The sequence below is a fragment of the Fundulus heteroclitus genome, chromosome 16, assembly GCF_011125445.2.
Source record: "Fundulus heteroclitus isolate FHET01 chromosome 16, MU-UCD_Fhet_4.1, whole genome shotgun sequence".
NCBI classification, from domain to species: Eukaryota; Metazoa; Chordata; class Actinopteri; order Cyprinodontiformes; family Fundulidae; genus Fundulus; species Fundulus heteroclitus.
In genome coordinates this window covers 35,872-55,571 of record NC_046376.1, presented here as the reverse complement: position 1 = coordinate 55,571, position 19,700 = coordinate 35,872, and positions in this window count along the sequence as shown.

The window sequence follows — 19,700 nt, the reverse complement described above, 5'->3', positions numbered from 1 at the left end:
GCCAGGAACAGTTCTACATGGGCATAGGCCACTGTTGGCCCCTGTTCAGAACCGCCCCTGTGTATGGTTCAAAATTTTCCCCTCAGCTGCAACACTTAAAGCACTCAGGGTTCACGCTGCGTCTTTACGCTGATCTAGCTGCTGGATTTTACCCTCCTGCGCTGCGCCTCCGATGTTACAGGTTACATGTAACGTAATTTTGCGCACCTGAATTCAAGCGGCGCAACGCACCACGCCCACCGAAGCACCGCTGGTTCTGTGTCGTTAAAAACAAAAGAGCATGAAAAACAGTTACCGACTCTCCTACTGACTTTAATTGGGACATTTTGGTACGAGTGGAAGGACATTAAACGTAGCGATTCACGTTTTGAAGGCTGGCCGCTGATAAAAGCACCTTGCTCCGAGAGAGGGGGAGAGGCGCAGTAAGAGCGGTGAAGCACAGAGCCGCAGCGCACGTAGTTAAAAAAAATCCGAATAAATAAGAACGAAACTTATAAACAGACTAATTGGCGTTTTAGACTATCTGGTTAGCAGATCTGTTTTCTGATCCAGCGTTCAGCCATGACTGGTTCTGAATGTGAAAGAAGCTGAACCAGCACCGCAGAGGGCGGGTCTAGACTGAGCTCTGGATGGACAGAGCTGTGAACGGATCGTATGGGTTTTGTTATTTTTATGTTTTATTTTATTTGGTACAAACATTTACTCGCCATGTGGCAGCTAGCCCTCTGAAATTCACTCGCCAAACGGGAAATTTACTCGCATTTGGCGAGTGTTAATTTCGGACCCTGCCTGTAGCCCCGCGCTGCCTTTCTCCTGTAGCCCCGCGCTGCCTTTCTCCTGTAGCCCCGCGCTGCCTTTCTCCTGTAGCCCCGCGCTGCCTTTCTCCTGTAGCCCCGCGCTGCCTTTCTCCTGTAGCCCCGCGCTGCCTTTCTCCTGTAGCCCCGCGCTGCCTTTCTCCTGTAGCCCCGCGCTGCCTTTCTCCTGTAGCCCCGCGCTGCCTTTCTCCTGTAGCCCCGCGCTGCCTTTCTCCTGTAGCCCCGCGCTGCCTTTCTCCTGTAGCCCCGCGCTGCCTTTCTCCTGTAGCCCCGCGCTGCCTTTCTCCTGTAGCCCCGGTGTTTTATGAAAACCGTGCAGCCCGGGGTCTCCCGAACCGTCCAGCCCGGGGTCTTTGATCTCTGTAACCAGTAGGCCGGTGACCTCAGTAACCTATAGTCCTGTGCCGTCTGAAGCCTGTAGCCCGTGGTTGTCTGAAGCCTGTAGCCCGTGGTTGTCTGAAGCCTGTAGCCCGTGGTTGTCTGAAGCCTGTAGCCCGTGGTTGTCTGAAGCCTGTAGCCCGTGGTTGTCTGAAGCCTGTAGCCCGTGGTTGTCTGAAGCCTGTAGCCTGTCGCCGCACCGGATCTTGCCTCTTCGTCGGGGTCGCCCACCGCGACGCCCGAATCTGACTCTGCCTCGTCGGGGTCGTCCACCGCGACGCCCGTTTTTGACTTTGCTATCCCGCCGTCAGGGCCGTCCTCCTCGAGGTTTCGATCTGGCGCTATTGTTCCGCTGCCTGCCACGTCCTGGCCGTCCTCCACGACCACTCTATGTGGCCTAGCTGCTGCCGGTCTCCTAGCAGCCGTAGCTGCCTGTTCCCATAAGGCCCCAGTGCTCTCTAGTTACATTTGTTCTAGTTCTGCCTTAGTTCTTGAGTTGTTTAGCACCCCTTAGTTTTTATTTAGCACGCCTTTATTTTTTAGTTATTTTTCACTCCTTAGTTTTTGAGTTACGTGGCATCCCTTCACAGTTATTCAGCGGTTCTTAGTTTTCCTAGCATTCTTTAGTTTTTGAGTTCTTGGTGTTCGTTTATGTTGGGTGTTACCATAGTGCTTGCTAGTGCTCTTATGTTATGTTAGATTACCTTTGTTTCCCTGGCGTGTTTGGACGCCCTCTGTTCCCTGGTGTTTTGGATTTTCTGTTTCTTGGTATTTGATAAATCTGCTTCCCTGGTGTCATAGAAATTCCTGTTTCCTTACGTGCTGGCGTTTTTCTTACGCTCCAGCGTTTTCCCCTGGCGTTGTTGTACGCCTGTTTTCCCCCTGGCGTTTTCCTTTGCCCTCTAGTTGCCCCCGCCGTTTTCTTAGGTTTTTTTACTGCCAGTGTGTTTTAAACGCTTTCTGGTTTGCCAACGTTTTCTTCTTTATTTTGTTTTGCCCTGGTTGCAAAGTTTAGGTTTAGACTCATCCTCATCCTCCACAATCCACTATTTCAATAAACTGTTAAATTTACTCTGTTGTGGTGTGTTCGGGTTCAATAGCAAATCATGACAGTGCATGGTGCAGCAGACAGGCTGAATCATGACAGTATATAATTGTAGATCCAAAATAAAAAAAAGGTTTTGCTCATTTGTTTTATTCATCCTGTTTGCATATTATTTTTAATTATTTAATTTGATTCTTTAACAATAATAAACTTTACTCTTTTTGGTATAGCAACATAAGAACATTAATTGGTTCAGTTGTTCTTTGAAACATCTGTATTTGAGTAATTAAATGTCATAGATAGATGTTACTGTGAAATTAAAGAGAATGTCAAAAGTGTGTTTATTAAAAGATAAATACTTAGTTTTTCTGTAATAATTTTGCCCTAATTAAAAACTAAAATCTTCCATCTGCATCAGCCACCTGTGCTGGTGGACCAGAATCAGTGCAGGGGCCGCATATTGGACACGCCTGGTCTAAGTCATTCACTTCTGATCATGAAGGAGCCCAGAAAGCTGAATCTTGTCCAACTGCTAGTCAGACCAGCTCAGCTTTAGTCAACAAGCTTGTCACATTTTTTGGAGCTCCCTCTGATGCTCAGCAGAGTAACGGGCCGCTCAGATCCTGCTGCAGCACCCCCAACCATGACTCTTCCCCCTCCATGCTCCACAGTTGGTATGCAGATCTTTTCCTGCAGCTATTCTACTCCTGCTCTGTCGCTATTAACTATGTTCTCTGTTCATCACCTAATAGATGTTACTACTGGATCAGAACTTATCTGCCTGGCGGTGTTTCTCTTCTGGATGAAGCCACCAAAGGAGCCTCTGCCTCCATTCCCTTTCACTTTTCTCTCACATAGAAAGTGCTCCTGGATCAGGGAATGTTTTATGTGTTTGTCTCTTCAAACCTGTCAGTGACGACAGATGGCCGTTCACACCGATTCTGGTTCTGGAGATCTCTTCCTGTTAAAGGGGAGTTTTCCTCTCTACTGTAATCCAGATACTTCCTGATTTCCTGTACCAGATCTGAACGCTTCACTGGTGGTTTGATGCGGTCTTTAACATCTAATGCAACAAATGCATCAGGTTCTGATCACTGCTGCACTTTATATTGTAATGTTGGCTGTAATCTCACTACACTGTCGTAAACTGTATGCAACGGAATTTCATTCTGTATGCACTCTGAACATACAAAATGACAATAAAGTTGTCTAAGTCTAAGCTTGGGGTTAAGTGACTTGCCCAGGGGCACATGTGACAGGGGAAAGCTGGACTCAAACCCATAATCTTCCAATCGCAAGACCGCTACTCCATCCACTGAACCATAGTCACCCCTAGAAGAATCTCTATTAGGTTTATGCTGGGACTATTTCATGTTAAATAGACACTAAAACAGGAAGGAAAAAGAGGGGAAAAAAGAAGAGAAACACATGAGACAAAGGATGAAAAGGTGAAAGAGAAAGCCGCAGCAGAACCAGCCGATAAAGTTCCAAAAAAATAAAAAAACAATTAAAAACAAAGCAACTGGACTTGTTTTCCGTAGTTGAAGACGTTTCGCTTCCTCTCCAGGAAGCTTTCTCAATTCAAAAAGTCTGGAGTAATGTGGAGTACCAAGCTTTATACTACTGCCAAACAAAGGCCTTGTAATGGCTTAGATAACATGCAAATACAACAGAAACAGGTCCACCCATAGTAATGGGCGGTCGTTAAAGACATTAGGCCAGCAGATTGATCAGAAACTGGTCCACTCCTCTGTAACGAGGAGTCGTTAGGGTTGTTATTGGCCTGGTTTAAAGGAACAATGTTTTGATCACCCGAATGAGGATGAGAGTTAAGGTGATGATTGGCCGGAATTAATCCTATGGGGTAGTTCACGCGTGACGTCCGCGCTACTTCCAGGTCCGGCATGTAGGCAAAAAGAGGACTGTTCTTGCATTCTATCATTACAAAACGGGTGAATTAGAGCGTGCTTTTAGTTAGTTTATTTTCAAAATGTAAGCAATGCCTACGACTTGTTGTGCTCCCGGTTGCACAGAGAGGCATTCCAAATCATTGGATGTACGTTTCTTTCGTTTGGACAGAGTTGGTCAAACCGAATTCTAATTGTATTATTTTCAAACCATGAACCACAGCTGAAGGATGAAATAAAAAGAAAACACACAATTCAGCTTTCTATACCCAGACGAGCTGTACAGATCTGTGGATTTATCAAGGCTTTCTCTCTTTTAGCTCTGAAAGCTGTTAGGTTTTGTCTCTAAAGTGTCCATCCACCCACGTCTTGCTGTACAATGCAGTGGCTGTCTGCCTGCCTGTCTTTCTGTATAAAGAGTCAGCGCTGTGGGGTGCTTTCGCAGAGTTGGACTGAGATCAGGTGACTGTGGAGACTACTGGACTAAAGTGAACTCATGTTCAGGAAACCAGTTTGAGATGATCTGAGCTTTGTGACATGATCTGCTATCCTGCTGAGATAGCCACTGGGAGACGGGTCAACCAGAACAGCACCAGTACTCTGGTTGACTGTGAGGTTTAAATGAAGCTCAGTTGGTTCCAAGAGGTGAGAGTGAGCAAAACAGCCGACACCATGACACCACCACCACATGCAGCCTGAACCGCTGAAGGCAGGATGGATCCAAGCTTTTATGATGTTTACACCAGACACAGAGGCGAGCATCTGAATGTGGCAGCTGAATCGGATCAGGACGTGATTTTCCAAGGTGTTCCTGGTGAGTCCGTGTGAATTCTACCCTGGGTTTCCTGTCCTGAGTCATAGGGGTGGCACCTGGACGGCTGCACGGGTTGTTTGAAGGCTTCGTAGATCCAGCACCAGCCTATAACTGTTGTTCTAATAGTTTTCTGGTGTTCTGAGAGCATCTGTCTCAGACTCGTGTTCGTGCCGACTCCTCCGCTGTTGCTGTTGGTTTTCATCCATCACATCAGCAGCAGAACAAAGGAACGCTGATCTCTATGCATCAGAATGCATGTTCATGGTTGCAGATTCTCCTTTCTGGGGCTTCCTCAGATGAACCTTAGCTCTGATGCTGAGAAGCAGATCTGGGATTAGATTAATTTATGCTGATTTCCTTCTCTGATCTTAGTAAACAGCCATGTTATATAGAAAAGCTGCAGAATCACTGGCGGCTGTTTGGTAAGATCCTGTCAGGACAGATGCTGTGCAGGAGATAAGGTCTGTCTTCAGTTCTCACTGATGATACAGATTAATTTGCTTCTCTGTTTGCTCAGACAAGATTAATGAATAAGAGCTACTTCAACATGATTTGGCCCCCAGGGCCCATGGCCGGGACCACTTCAGCGGGGCTGGCTGCCGGCGGAGCCCACAGGCTCGTCCCCGCGGCTCTTGGGGGCGTCGGCATTGCAGTGGCTGGGGGATTTCCTCGGGGTCATCTCTCCTCTTTCCTCGGGGGTGGGGGGATTGCAGATTTCCTGTGATGGCCCCTCTCGGGCGCCCTGCTTTGGGGGCCCCTTTGGGAGTCCGGGGTTATGGGTCCCCTGACCCCTGCCTCTGTGCTCGGGGAAGGCGGACCTTTGGTTCTCCACAACTACTATCGAGCTATTTCCTTCTGGATAATTTTCACCTAAACTAATGCACTCTCACAAACTCCCACAGGTGCTGGGTCCCAGGTATTAAATGTTCACTTATATACAGAAAGCCTGTAATTTATTTATTTATTTTCTTTCATTTTTTATTTTTCAGGTATCACATTATACATGTCAGCTTAAATAATAATACATATGATTTAGCAATGGCATCAAGGTGTTACTCGATTGTATCTGTTGCTTTATGTCTGTTGGTTGTGCTGTTCTTTTTGCATCTCTCTTTCCAGGTGATGGAGCAGACGGAGGACGTTTTATCATTCTCTCCCTTTTATCTCTTCTTTCTTTCACCTCTTCTCTTTCTTTTTTTTCTCTTCTTGTTCTTCCTTTACTCTCCTACTTTCCCATTGTAGTGTCCATATAATTTGAAATTCTCCCTGCAGGAATCACAATAAAGCTTTTACATGCACAAATCAAGCGGAGCATTATGTCGAAAGCTGTTTGCTCCACTTGTGAAAGCAAAATCTGTCGAGCTCTATTTGGCATTAAGACATCAATTCTTACTGCCACATTGCTAGACAGGACACTGGAAGAAAAAAAAAAAGAATTTATTCTGGGCCTATTTCATGCTCAATGGACACTGAATCGGGAAGTTATAATAGGAAAAAAAGGAGAGAAACAGATGAGACAAAATGCTAAAAGGGAGAAAAGATGAAAGATAAAGTGGAGAGAAAAGGTTCAGGACAATATAACATCCTCTGAGTCTGCTTCTTCACCTGCAAAGAGAGATATGAAAAGAACAGCAGAACCAGCTGATAAAGTATTACAGGTGCAAACAACCAACACCTTCATACCATCACTGAGGAATATACAGTATTATTTAATACAAGATGTAGAAAGTGACAGCTGAAGATAATAATAGGAGTTTTCTGTATAGAAGTGAGTCTGTAAGCACCTGGATCCACCTGGAGGTGTTTGTGAGAGTGACCTTTTGTATGTAAGGTTTATCCATGAGAAAAATGTTCATTAGTGGTTGTGAGGCGCCAAAGACCCCCCCCCCCAAGAGCACCGAAGCAGACACCAGGGAAACCAGAACCCCAGATGCCCGAAGGGACCCCCAGAGCAAAGGTGCCCAAGGGAGGCAGCCACAGCACTGATGGGGGGGGGGGGTCCCAGGAGAGTTGGCAGCTCCAACCCAACCTGACAAAAGGATATACAGAAAACCACATACACAGTCACATTTCCACGTTCCCACCCTAGTGCCACTGCAAAGACTCCTACCACAAATTAAAGAAGGGGGGGGGGGCAGTACACACACTCGTTCTCAGCACACACATCCTATACTCACAGGTCCAGGCACCAGCCCCCCAGAGGGGTATCCAGCCCCAAGACCCTGGAGGTGAACCCCAACCTCAAGATGGGGGGAGGGTGGGGACCACCATGACCAAACCCACCTGTTCCATGCTCTGGCCCTAATCCCTGACCAGACCCGCCCCCCAACATATTCCATTCCAGGGGAGAGCATCACAGCTACCAGGCCTGTGAACCACGTCAGCTCGCGCAGAACCTCCCAGGAACACCACAAGCGGCCGCCGAAGGCTGCCCTGAGGCCCCCCAATGCCAGACCCACTGGACACCCCATTCCGGGCACCCCCCAGGGCCCCAAGGCCCAGGCACCCCCTGAATCAGCCACCAAGCCCTCCAGTACACATTCCACAGCCCCCCCCCCCACTCCCACTAAGTGACGGAGCCAATCAAAGGAGCCCAGATGCTGTCTCAAGACGAATATGATCCAACAACAGATCTCTATACTGATTGATACGGAAAATTGTTTTTCTTTTCCAGTTCATGAGGATATTTTTCTTTGCGATACCTAAGGCAGTGAAAGCCATGCAAACTGATTTTTATTCTAAAGTGCTTTCATCCTCAGCAAGCAAACTGAGGGGGAAGGTGAAATTTTACATCTCAGACACTTTGATAAGTCCTTACATATCTGGACCCAGAACCTCTGAGCAGGTGAGCATAACCAAAACACGTAAATATATAAATCAGGATTATTGCTGGTGCACTGTGGACAGATATTAGATTGTACAAAACCCATCTTGAATAATTTTTGACCTGTATAGTGTACTCTGTGAAGGATTGTGTATTGTATTAGTATTTATAGTCATTTTGAAAGTTCTTAGACATATCTGAGCTCAGATGTTTTGCTCAAAGCTGACTGATAAATCATCTTCCCATTTCATAATAGGAAGATTTATTGAATCATACAGTTTAGACAGTGTTCTGTATGATCTAGTAGTTTGGGGGGGGGGGGTTAGATCCAGGAACTGTAATATATTTATTGAAATTTGTAAACCACCTTTAATTAGCTTCAATTTATTCTTAAGTATAGATTATAGGGCTGGGCAACGATTAAAATCTTTAATCGCGATTAATCGCATAATTCGCCTGATTAATCATGATTAATCGCATTGTATGCGCAAACTCCAAGAACGAATTCAAAAGTAGTGTAAAGAGCACTTTTATTTTAATGTTCTGCTGCTATATGAACAAAAGTGTTGTAACATTTGTAGCACTTATTTAGTGTAAAGCTCAACCTAAACATGTAAAACAAAAAATAGCAATAATAATAAATTAAAGCTTATTGCCACTGACAGGAAATTCTCTTTATGGGGAAAAAATCTACCAAAAACAGGCAATTTCTGAGGTAACAGCAGGGAGCAGCATTACCATTTTATGTTCAATACCAAAGTGTGAAGCACAAAAAAGGTCTACAGTAGCTATCCACTTCGCCATTACATTGGTTAGCTTCTCTGAGTCATTGAATTGTTTGGTGATGTCTACAGTGTGTTTGGCATTTAAGTGATACGTTAAGCTCAAGGTGCTCCGGTGATAAGAAAGTTTAACTTGGCAGTGGTTACAACCAGGCCAGCTGACAGCTTTGCTAGGGCCCGGGACAACGCAGTCTTTTTGGGCCCCCCCTCTACACCTGCCGCCACCACACACACACACACACACACACACACACACACACACACACACCCCAAAAAAAGTCAACTTAACTGTATACTTCATGCCCTGGGAATCTCTGTATTTTATACTTGATATTTTCAACCCATCTATTGAATTTAGTGCACTAGTTAATCTTTTCTTCATAAGAGAACAGCAAGCACTGCAGCCAAAATATGGCTTTTTTTCACCTACTGTATATCAGCCAGTCCCTAAGCTTGATGTATCATGAAACTGTTGACCTTTTGGGTTTTGTGGTTTTTATTTTATTAATACAATGAAATAATAATAATAATAATAATAATAATAATAATAATAATAATAATAATAATAATAATAATAACAATAATGTTATGTTCAGTGTTTTTTCGCTAATCCACCTCTTAAATCTTTCAATCCTTATGTAATTTTGTCTGTGTTGTGTGCACCTGCCTGTTGCTTTAATCCAATAAATTTCCCCGTAGTGGGATAAAAAAAGGATTAGCTAATGTTATCTTATCTTAAATAACACTTTTTAATGTATGTACTGGGTTCTTTCAAGGTCTTAATTACATTTTCTGTGTGGGCTCCAGTAACATATGATAGATAATATCTACTTTGAAAGTTAACATGAACTGCTGCTGAAGATGACCACTGATCTACCTGGATGTTCCATGGAGGACTGAAACGCCTCAGTCAGAGACGTCTGTGGGTCTGTCAGGGCAATGACAGAAGTTTTGTCTCCTCTCTCCGTTTCTGTGGCTCGACGTTTTCTTGCTCATGTTTTTTCACGTGCTTAGATAAATTTGTTGTGTTTCCACTGAAATTAACCGGCTTTTTACAAAACATACAGCTTGATTTCATTTACGGTATTAAAATAAAGCCAAACGGTGCTACTTCCCCTGTTCATGTTTTTCCGCTGCTGCGGTCTCTCTCAGCAACGCGATTGTTTGTGTGTTGAGTTTGTGTGAGAGCTGAGTGGGCGGGCCAGACTGAGCCTGCGTGCTGATTGGCTGGCGCCGCTGAGCCATGTACGAGAGGGGAGGGGGAGCAGCAGTCAGCGCGCTGCCGTGACAGCGTGCTGCAGTCAGTGCGCTGACTGAAAGCATGTGAGCAACATGCGTTAATGCGCGATAAAATAAATATCGCCATCAATAGTCTAATGAATTAACGCCCTAATAGATTTAATTTGTTGATGTTCTAAGAATGTATTTTTATTCTTACCATATTGTATTTTTAATCCATCAAATGTGATAAACTCAGTTTCTTCAAATATATTCTCCTGGTATTCAATACCTTTATTCTTCCAGTACAGAAAGGATTATTCCAGATGGGTGTACGACTGCATGGGATAAGTGATGACTCCGTCATTTTAAGAAACTCCCACCATGCTGTCAGAGAAGATGCATGCATGCCATTTTATAATTAAGATAACAAAGAAAGTAGACATTTTCATATTATCACACATTTTCTGGCTCATCTAAGGGATTATATTACATTTTCAGATATATTGTAGCCTATTTGCTAAGAAGTAGTGATGGAAGATAGGCGGATCTAGTCCCCCTCTATCTTTAGCTGATACGAGGGAGGGGGAGGGGGGTGTTATCTTTTCAAATAAATTTAGACATGAAGGATTCCAGAGATTTAAACCAGTCAAATGATGGTTTATTGGGGATCATTGAGATGTAATTCATTCTAGGTAAAACCATCATTTTAATTGAATCATCCCTTCTGTTCAAGCCGTCTTGCTTCCCCGGGTTCGTTAATTCGTGTGCAGGACTTAGAACAAAAACCTCAGCCAGGGACGCATAATTCAGTTTCACCTTCGTGAAGGGGGAGCAGGTGCGCCCGCCGCATCTGCGGGCCGCGACTCTGCCTCGGCCTCTCCCTGCCGTTCCAGCTTGTTTTATTAACTATAAAAGAGTCCCACAAACAAAATGACGCATACAGTTCCGTTATACTCCCTAACATCTGGTATACCATAAATGGAGTTGTTGTTCTCATTTCTTGGTTCGCTCGGTGGTGGCCTTGAAAATATTTCCTCTGCTAATTGCTGACCTGGCCTTGGGACTCTCCTCCGGTACCTTGCACGAACAGCGCATTTTATCCTAATCTACTACCATTCTATTTTGAAGCATATATAAGCATATGAAAACATGTTAAACCTTCATATAAATGTATAAAAATGGATCAAAGTTAATACATTCCCATAAGTGAAATTGGAAGCGATTTCCATCTGTCAAGATCCTCTTTTGTCTTCCTTAAAAGAGGGATGTGGTTTAGTTTAGTTACATCCACCAATTTTGGTGACACAGTAATACTCAATCTGCTATCCTGCTGAGATAGCCACTGGGAGACGGGTCAACCAGGACAGCACCAGTACTCGGGTCGACTGTGAGGTTTAAATAAAGCTCAGTTGGTTCCAAGAGGTGAAAGTGAGCAAAACAGCCGACACCATGACACCACCACCACATGCAGCCTGAACCGCTGAAGGCAGGATGGATCCAAGCTTTTATGATGTTTACACCAGACACAGAGGCGAGCATCTGGATGTGGCAGCTGAATCGGATCAGGACGGGATTTTCCAAGGTGTTCCTGGTGAGTCCGTGTGAATTCTACGCTGGGTTTCCTGTCCTGAGTCATAGGGGTGGCACCTGGACCGCTGCACGGGTTGTTTGAAGGCTTCGTAGATCCAGCACCAGCCTGTAACTGTTGTTCTAATAGTTTTCTGGTGTTCTGAGAGCATCTGTCTCAGACTCGTGTTCGTGCCGACTCCTCCGCTGTTGCTGTTGGTTTTCATCCATCACATCAGCAGCAGAACAAAGGAACGCTGTTCTCTATGCATCAGAATGCATGTTCATGGTTGCAGATTCTCCTTTCTGGGACTTCCTCACCTGAACATCAGCTCTGATGCTGAGAAGCAGATCTGGGATTAGATTAATTTATGCTGATTCCCTTCTCTGATCTTAGTAAACAGCCATGTTATATAGAAAAGCTGCAGAATCACTGGTGGCTGTTTGGTAAGATCCTGTCAGGACAGATGCTGTGCAGGAGATAAGGTCTGTCTTCAGTTCTCACTGATGCGTTTTTTTCTGATAAACGTTAAGCAATTTTGCTAAACTTTTTAAAAATCCAACCTCCCATCCATGGATTTTTTATACCCGCTTTTCTGTACAGGTGTTACGTCATGCCGTATCTGATTGGAAACGCGGCTTGTCGTAACACAGGGTCGTGGAGGAGCTGGTGACCATCTCCAGCAGTCAATGAGCGAGAGGTTGGGACACAGAGTCCATCCTGGACAGGTCACTGGGCTAAAATATAACCGCTTTAATAAACTTCAAAAAAGTTAATGCCTTTTTATAAACTCATGAGTTCAGAATCAGAATCAAGTTTATTGCCAAGTAGGTTTGCACTTACAAGGAATATGACGTGGTGTTGATGGTGCAGACAAAATAAAATAAAATAGAATACATTTATGTTGTGTTGTGATAATCAATTGATGAGCAATAACGGGCAAAGCAGAGACTGATTATTGTAATGTGAGATCTGTGTCAAATTAAAATGTATAATCTCATGACAGTGTTGGTTATGTGTCCCTTTTTGTCCATGGCTGTTGTTGGCCTTGTATGATCATAGGATTGATTTATATTGAATGTGACAGTGGAGTTAATATACAGGTGTGAAGAAGATGATGTAATGATGAAGCTGCTGTCTTTTGAATTAGCTGCAGTTTATGGAGGGTTTTGAAATTGTAAAGTGGAAAGGTGAGTGGACTGTGGACCAGTTTGGCAAAAGTGCGAAGGAAGAACTTGCTTGATGCTGCAAATATGAAAGTTAACCAGGTGATATTATGGATGTGGAAAGTGAAGGAGATTATGGAGAGGGCTGTCCAGAATGATTTGGTTAAAGTGGACTTTGCACAATAAGCAAATGAGGTTACTAAGGTGGCATGACGTCCACGGCCCCGGGAATATATGGGCTGACTAGAAAAAATGTTCAGTCAAATTGATTGTTTTTGCTTTAACCCCTGTGTTAGTCACATGACCAGATAATTATTAATGCATTCTTATCAGACTAGAGATGGAAACACACAACAAAGTTTTGTCACAGCTAGATTCAGAAAGTCAAAAGTGGCGATGAGCTTAGTTCCAGGGTGAGTAAGAGCGCTACTGATGTGACGTCAAGGTGAGACGTGGTGAGGTCAGAGGGGCATATGGTTACATCAGCGATCAGGTCAGCAATCTTTAGCAAAAGATGGGAGGAGTTGCAGGAGAACCTGAAGAGGTGCAGGTTGGCTTAAGTTCGGGAGTCTGATATATTCTTCAGTAAAACCATGTGGACCTTATACTCTCCTTCACACTGACCTTAAACTGCTTTATGTCAATGAAGAAAATAAAAACTCCCTCATACTGAGAAGTCAATCCCTAATTTTATCATAGTGTGCAGATCCCTGATCCATCACATACATTTGGGGCTCGGGGGATAGAGGTGGGCAAGGGAACGGATGACTGGGGCCTTGCGTGCCAAAAGAATGCAGCCGTTAGGCGCATTGTGATTTTATTCAAATAAGGAGTTGGCTTCTTGATACATTGGCAGATGTTTCTAGGAGTCTACCAAGATAAACATTCCAAAACAATGTAAAGCTTTTAAACCATAAACCTTCGTGAAGCTTACCAACCATAAAACATCATGTGATCCTTACGTGCCCTTAACAATTTAAGGCACAGCATCACAAAATATCTCTATTTCTAAACACATTTAGTTCATTTCAGCAATAACAGGTACCATAATTAACTGTGCCATTCTAATGACTGTTTAGCATATCTTTAAGCAATTTAAATAATCTTATTCACATTTTATAAGCCTTTACACTCAACATAGTAGAAAAATTAAGACATTTTCTAACAAAACTTTTTGTCAATTTTAAAGACACCAGCTTTCTCTATTTAAACCTTATAGAAGGTTCAGCAGAGCTTTATAATGTATTTTACAGAGGACTGTATGTTTTCTCTCATGGTTTTTTAGCGTCTCTTTGCAGCCTGTATGGAGTGAAATAATATAAAAGTACACATTTAAAAAATATCCATAGAACTATCCCTGTAAATGTTAATTTAACTTTTTTGTTGCTCATCTGTGAAACTGCCACAGAATTTGTTTCCCCAAGTGGACGACCACTGATTTTGTACATCTTTCCTCACCTGCTTGGCTCTACCAACTACCTTAAGACAGTAGTCCATCAACAAATACAAGCTTGTAGAGAGGAATGCCTGTCAAGAAGCCCACATCCATGTGATAAGACTGACATTTGTTGACTAGCAATGACAGAAAACAATCTACACACACCTGCTACTCCAGAAGAAGCAATAGAGCTTTACCTGTTTTTGCAAGCTTACATCCATACTCACCTGTAAAAGTAAGCAGGCTACTGGTGCTGTAAGAGTACTTTGGTGAAGACTAGCCTAATCCAGAGAACATATATGGCAAATATAATTTTCTATAATGGGACAAGGATTCCTACTTAGTATGTTTTGACATCTTTCTATTTTTTAACATTCCTCAGTGAACAGTCAGAAGAATAGTTGACTGTAGGCTACGTGACTCACCAAGCAGACATAAGGCTAATAATTTACTAACTTTTACACACGTGTTTTACAAAGCAAAATCTTTCTGCAAATAACAGATATTCTGATATGTACTAATTGTGTCTAAATAATCCTCTATTGTTGAATTAACGGTTCTGTGATCAACACAAGTTCATCTGGTGAATGACAAAATTACTTGTATTACATGTTATAAGAATAGAATTTAAAACTCTTCTTCTAACGTATAAAGCCCTTAATAATCAAGCTCCATCATATATCAGAGCTCTGATTACCCCGTATGTTCCTAACAGAGCACTTCGCTCTCAGACTGCAGTCCTGCTGGTGGTTCCTAGAGTCTCTAAAAGTAGAATGGGAGGCAGATCCTTTAGCTTTCAGGCTCCTCTCCTGTGGAACCAACTCCCATTTTTGGTGCGTGAGGCAGACACCCCGTCTACTTTTAAGACTAATCTTAAAACTTTCCTTTGTGACAAAGCTTCTAGTCAGAGTGGCTCATGTTACCCTGAGCTACCTCTATAGTTATGCTGCTATAGGCTTAGGCTGCTGGAGGACATCAGGGCATATTTTTCTCATTCTGCTGAGTTCTACTGTTCTCCAGTTTTGCATTGGGTTGTATTGAAATGACTGTTGTCATTGTTCTCTCTCTTTTATCTTCATAGTAGGTACGCCTGGTCTGGCGTTCTGTTAACTGTGACATCATCCAGAGAAGACGGCTCACCCGCTACTACCATCTAATGTAGAACAGATTACTGGATCAATGTGTGCTTCTGTGCTTTTTTGTCTCTCTTGTTGTGTCTCTGCTCTGTCTTCTGTAACCCCAGTCGGTCGAGGCAGATGACCGTTCATACTGAGCCCGGTACTGCCGGAGGTTTTCCTTCCCGTTAATGGGGAGTTTTTCATCCCACTGTCGCTTCATGCTTGCTCAGTATGAGGGATTGCTGCAAAGCCATCAACAATGCAGACGACTGTCCACTGTGGCTCTACGCTTCTCCAGGAGTGAATGCTGCTTGTCGGGACTTTGAAGCAATTAACTGTCTGGAAAATTAACTTTCCCTTATATAGGAAGTTTTTGACCAATCTGTATAATCTGATTGATTTTGACTTTTTAAAGTGCCTTGAGATGACATGTTTCATGAATTGGCGTTATATAAATAAAATTGAATTGAATTTTCTATAGTTTGTTATCTGTATTGAAAGTTAGGGTTGTGGTGCTCTTAGCCCTGATTAGTTAATGAATGTGTTATGTATGCACACTGTGGCTTGTGACAAAGCAAGAAGTGCCATTTATAGTCCCTCATCTTGCTTTGATAGAACACTTCAACAATACTTGTCAACCCCTAACTGACTTATGAAAGTACAAACTGGTAGAAACAGTGGATTGTGAAGAGTTTTTTAAACACTAATGTGGAACTAATGTCACAGATTACATGTCACATAAAATATGTTTAGCAATTGCACTATACTGCAAATGAAGAAGATTAATATGAATGATCACTTAACACTGTATGTTAGCAATAAATAAATCAAAGCTATTTAGAAATGTATGTGTCATTAATTGAATCTTTGTTGTATACAAATACTGGCACCTAACCTAAAGTGAATTCACAGGTAAGGTACAATAAAGAACATGTTTATTAAATGGTACCTCAGTCAGCCAACATGAAAGTACGAAAGGTGAGAGCATTACATTTGAATTAATATTGTAATAACTACCAACATGGCTCAACTTTACTGTGACTACTGTACATAGTATTTCAAAAACTGAATACATTAAATCTGTGACATATTTGCGCAGTCAAAATAAAAGAATACATCATTTTGATGGGGTAGGCCACCAAAACGTTCATAAGAGCATTTCAAAACTTTGGCAACATTTATTTTGCTTATAAACTGACATAAAACTGGTGGGGTCACTGTGTTAAACTCTCATTTTGAGTTAAAAGTTAACAAGCTAAGCTAAAAAGTTAACCGTCCGTCCGTCCGTCCGTCTTCTTCCGCTTATCCGGGGTCGGGTCGCGGGGGTAGCAGCTTCAGTAGGGAGGCCCAGACGTCCCTCTCCCCGGCCACTTGGGCCAGCTCCTCAGGAGGAATCCCAAGGCGTTCCCAGGCCAGCAGAGAGACATAGTCCCTCCAGCGTGTCCTGGGTCTTCCCCTGGGCCTCCTCCCGGTGGGACGTGCCCGAAACACCTCACCAGGGAGGCGTCCAGGAGGCATCCTGACCAGATGCCCGAGCCACCTCAACTGGCTCCTCTGGACGTGGAGGAGCAGTGGCTCTACTCTGAGTCCTCCCCGGATGACTGAGCTCCTCACCCTATCTCTAAGGGAGAGCCCAGACACACTACGGAGAAAACTCATTTCAGCCGCTTGTATCCGGGATCTCGTTCTTTCGGTCACGACCCAAAGCTCGTGACCATAGATGAGGGTAGGAACGTAGATCGACCGGTAAATCGAGAGCTTGGCCTTTTGGCTCAGCTCTCTCTTCACCACAACGGATTGGTACAGCGCCCGCTTCACAGCAGACGCTGCACCAATCCGCCTGTCCATCTCCCGCTCCATCCTCCCCTCATTCGTGAACAAGACCCCAAGATACTTGAACTCCTCCACTAGGGGCAGCACATCCTCCTCAACCCGGAGAAGGCACTTTTCCGGTTCAAGACCATGGTCTCGGATTTGGAGGCACTGATTTTCATCCCGGCCGCTTCGCACTCGGCTGCGAACCGCTCCAGTGAGAGCTGTAGATCACGCCCTGATGAAGCCAATAGGACCACGTCATCCGCGAATAGCAGAGACGCAATCCTAAGGCCACCAAAACGGATCCCCTCAACACCTTGGCTGCGCCTAGAAATTCTGTCCATAAAAGTTATGAACAGAATCGGTGACAAAGGGCAGCCTTGGCGGAGTCCAACTCTCACCGGAAACGAGTCCGACTTACTGCCGGCAATGCGGACCAGACTCTGACACCGGTCGTACAGAGACCTGACAGCCCTTATTAAAGGGTCCGGTACTCCATACTCCCGGAGTACCCCCCATAGGATCCCTCGGGGGACACGGTCGAATGCCTTCTCCAGATCCACAAAGCACATGTAGACTGGTTGGACAAACTCCCATGCCCCCTCCAGGATCCTGCTGAGGGTATAGAGCTGGTCCAGTGTTCCACGGCCAGGACAAAAACCACACTGCTCTTCCTGAATCTGAGATTCGACTATCCGACGGACCCTCCTTTCCAGAACCCCCGAATAGACCTTACCAGGGAGGCTTAAGAGTGTGATTCCCCTGTAGTTGGAACACACTCTCCGGTCCCCCTTTTTAAATAGTGGGACCACCACCCCAGTCTGCCAATCCAGGGGAACTGCCCCCGATGTCCACGCAATGTTGCAGAGCCGCGTTAACCAACACAGCCCCACAACATCCAGAGCCTTAAGGTACTCCGGGCGAATCTCATCTACCCCCGGGGCCTTGCCACCGAGGAGCTTTTTAACAACCTCGGCAACCTCAGCACCAGAGATGGGAAAACCTGACCCAGAGTCCTCAGGCTCTGCTTCCGCAATGGAAGACGTGTTGGTGGGATTAAGGAGGTCTTCGAAGTATTCCGCCCACCGAAACACAACGTCCCGAGTCGAGGTCAGCAGCACACCACCCCCACTGTAAACAGTGTTGGTACCGCACTGCTTCCCCCTCCTGAGACGCCGTATAGTGGACCAGAATCGCTTCGAAGCCGTACGGAAGTCTTTCTCCATGGCCTCTCCGAACTCTTCCCACGCCCGAGTTTTTGCCTCGGCGACCAGCCGAGCCGCCTGCCGCTTCGACTGCCGGTACACATCAGCTGCTTCCGGAGTCCCACAGGCCAAAAAAGCCCGATAGGACTCCTTCTTCAGCTTGACGGCTTCCCTCACCGCTGGTGTCCACCAGCGGGTTCGAGGGTTGCCGCCGCGACATGCACCGACAACCTTGCGGCCACAGCTCCGACTAGCTGCCTCAGCAATAGAGGCGTGAAACATGGTCCATTCAGACTCAATGTCCCCCGCCTCCCTCGGGACGTGTTTGAAGTTCTCCCGGAGGTGGGAGTTAAAGCTCCGCCTCACAGGGGACTCCGCCAGACGTTCCCAGCAAACCCTCACAGTACGTTTGGGCCTGCCCGGTCGGACCGGCTTCCTCCCCCGCCATCGGAGCCAACTCACCACCAGGTAGTGGTCGGTGGAGAGCTCCGCCCCTGTCTTCACCTGAGTGTCCAAGACATACGGCCGCAGATCAGATGAAACAACAACAAAGTCGATCATTGAACTGCGACCTAGGGTGTCCTGGTGCCAAGAGCACATATGGACACCCTTATGCTTGAACATGGTGTTTGTGATGGACAATCCATGACGAGCACAGAAGTCCCTCAACAAAACACCACTCGAGTTCAGATCAGGTGGGCCATTCCTCCCAACCACGCCCCTCCAGGTCCCACTGTCATTGTCCACGTGAGCGTTGAAGTCCCCCAGCAAAACGAGGGAGTCCCCAGGAGGGGCACTCTCCAGTACCCCTTCCAAGGACTCCAAAAAGGGTGGGTAATCTGAACTGCTGTTTGGCGCATAAGCGCAAACAACAGTCAGAACCCGTCCCCCCACACGAATGCGGAGGGAGGCCACCCTCTCGTTCACCGGGGAAAACCCCAACGTGCAGGCACCGAGATGGGGGGCAACAAGTATGCCAACCCCAGCTCCGCGCCTCTCACCATGGGCAACTCCACAGTGGAAGAATGTCCAGCCCCTCTCAAGGAGACTGGTTCCGGAGCCAGAGCGGTGCGTCGAGGTGAGTCCGACTATCTCTAGTCGGAACCTCTCGACCTCGCGCACAAGCTCAGGCTCCTTCCCCACCAGAGAGGTGACATTCCACGTCCCAAGAGCCAGCTTCTGCAGCCGAGGATCGGAACGCCAAGGTCCCCGCCCTCTACTGCTACCCGTTACACAATGCACCCGACCCCTTTGGCCCCTCCAACAGGTGGTGAGTCCGTCGGAAGGGGGACCCATGTCACCTCTTCGGGCTGAGCCCGGCCGGGCTCCATGGGCAAAAGCCCGGCCACCAGACGCTCGCCAACGTGCCCCACCTCCAGGCCTGGCTCCAGAGTGGGGCCCCGGTGACCCGCGTCCGGGCGAGGGAATACGAGGTCCAATAGTCTTACTCATCATTAGGGCATTTTGGGCTGCGCTTTGTCTGGTCCCTCACCTAGGACCTGTCTGCCTTGGGTGACCCTACCGGGGGCTTAAAGCCCCTGACAGCATAGCTCCTAGGATCATTGGGACACTCAAACCCCTCCACCACGGTAAGGTGGCAGCCCA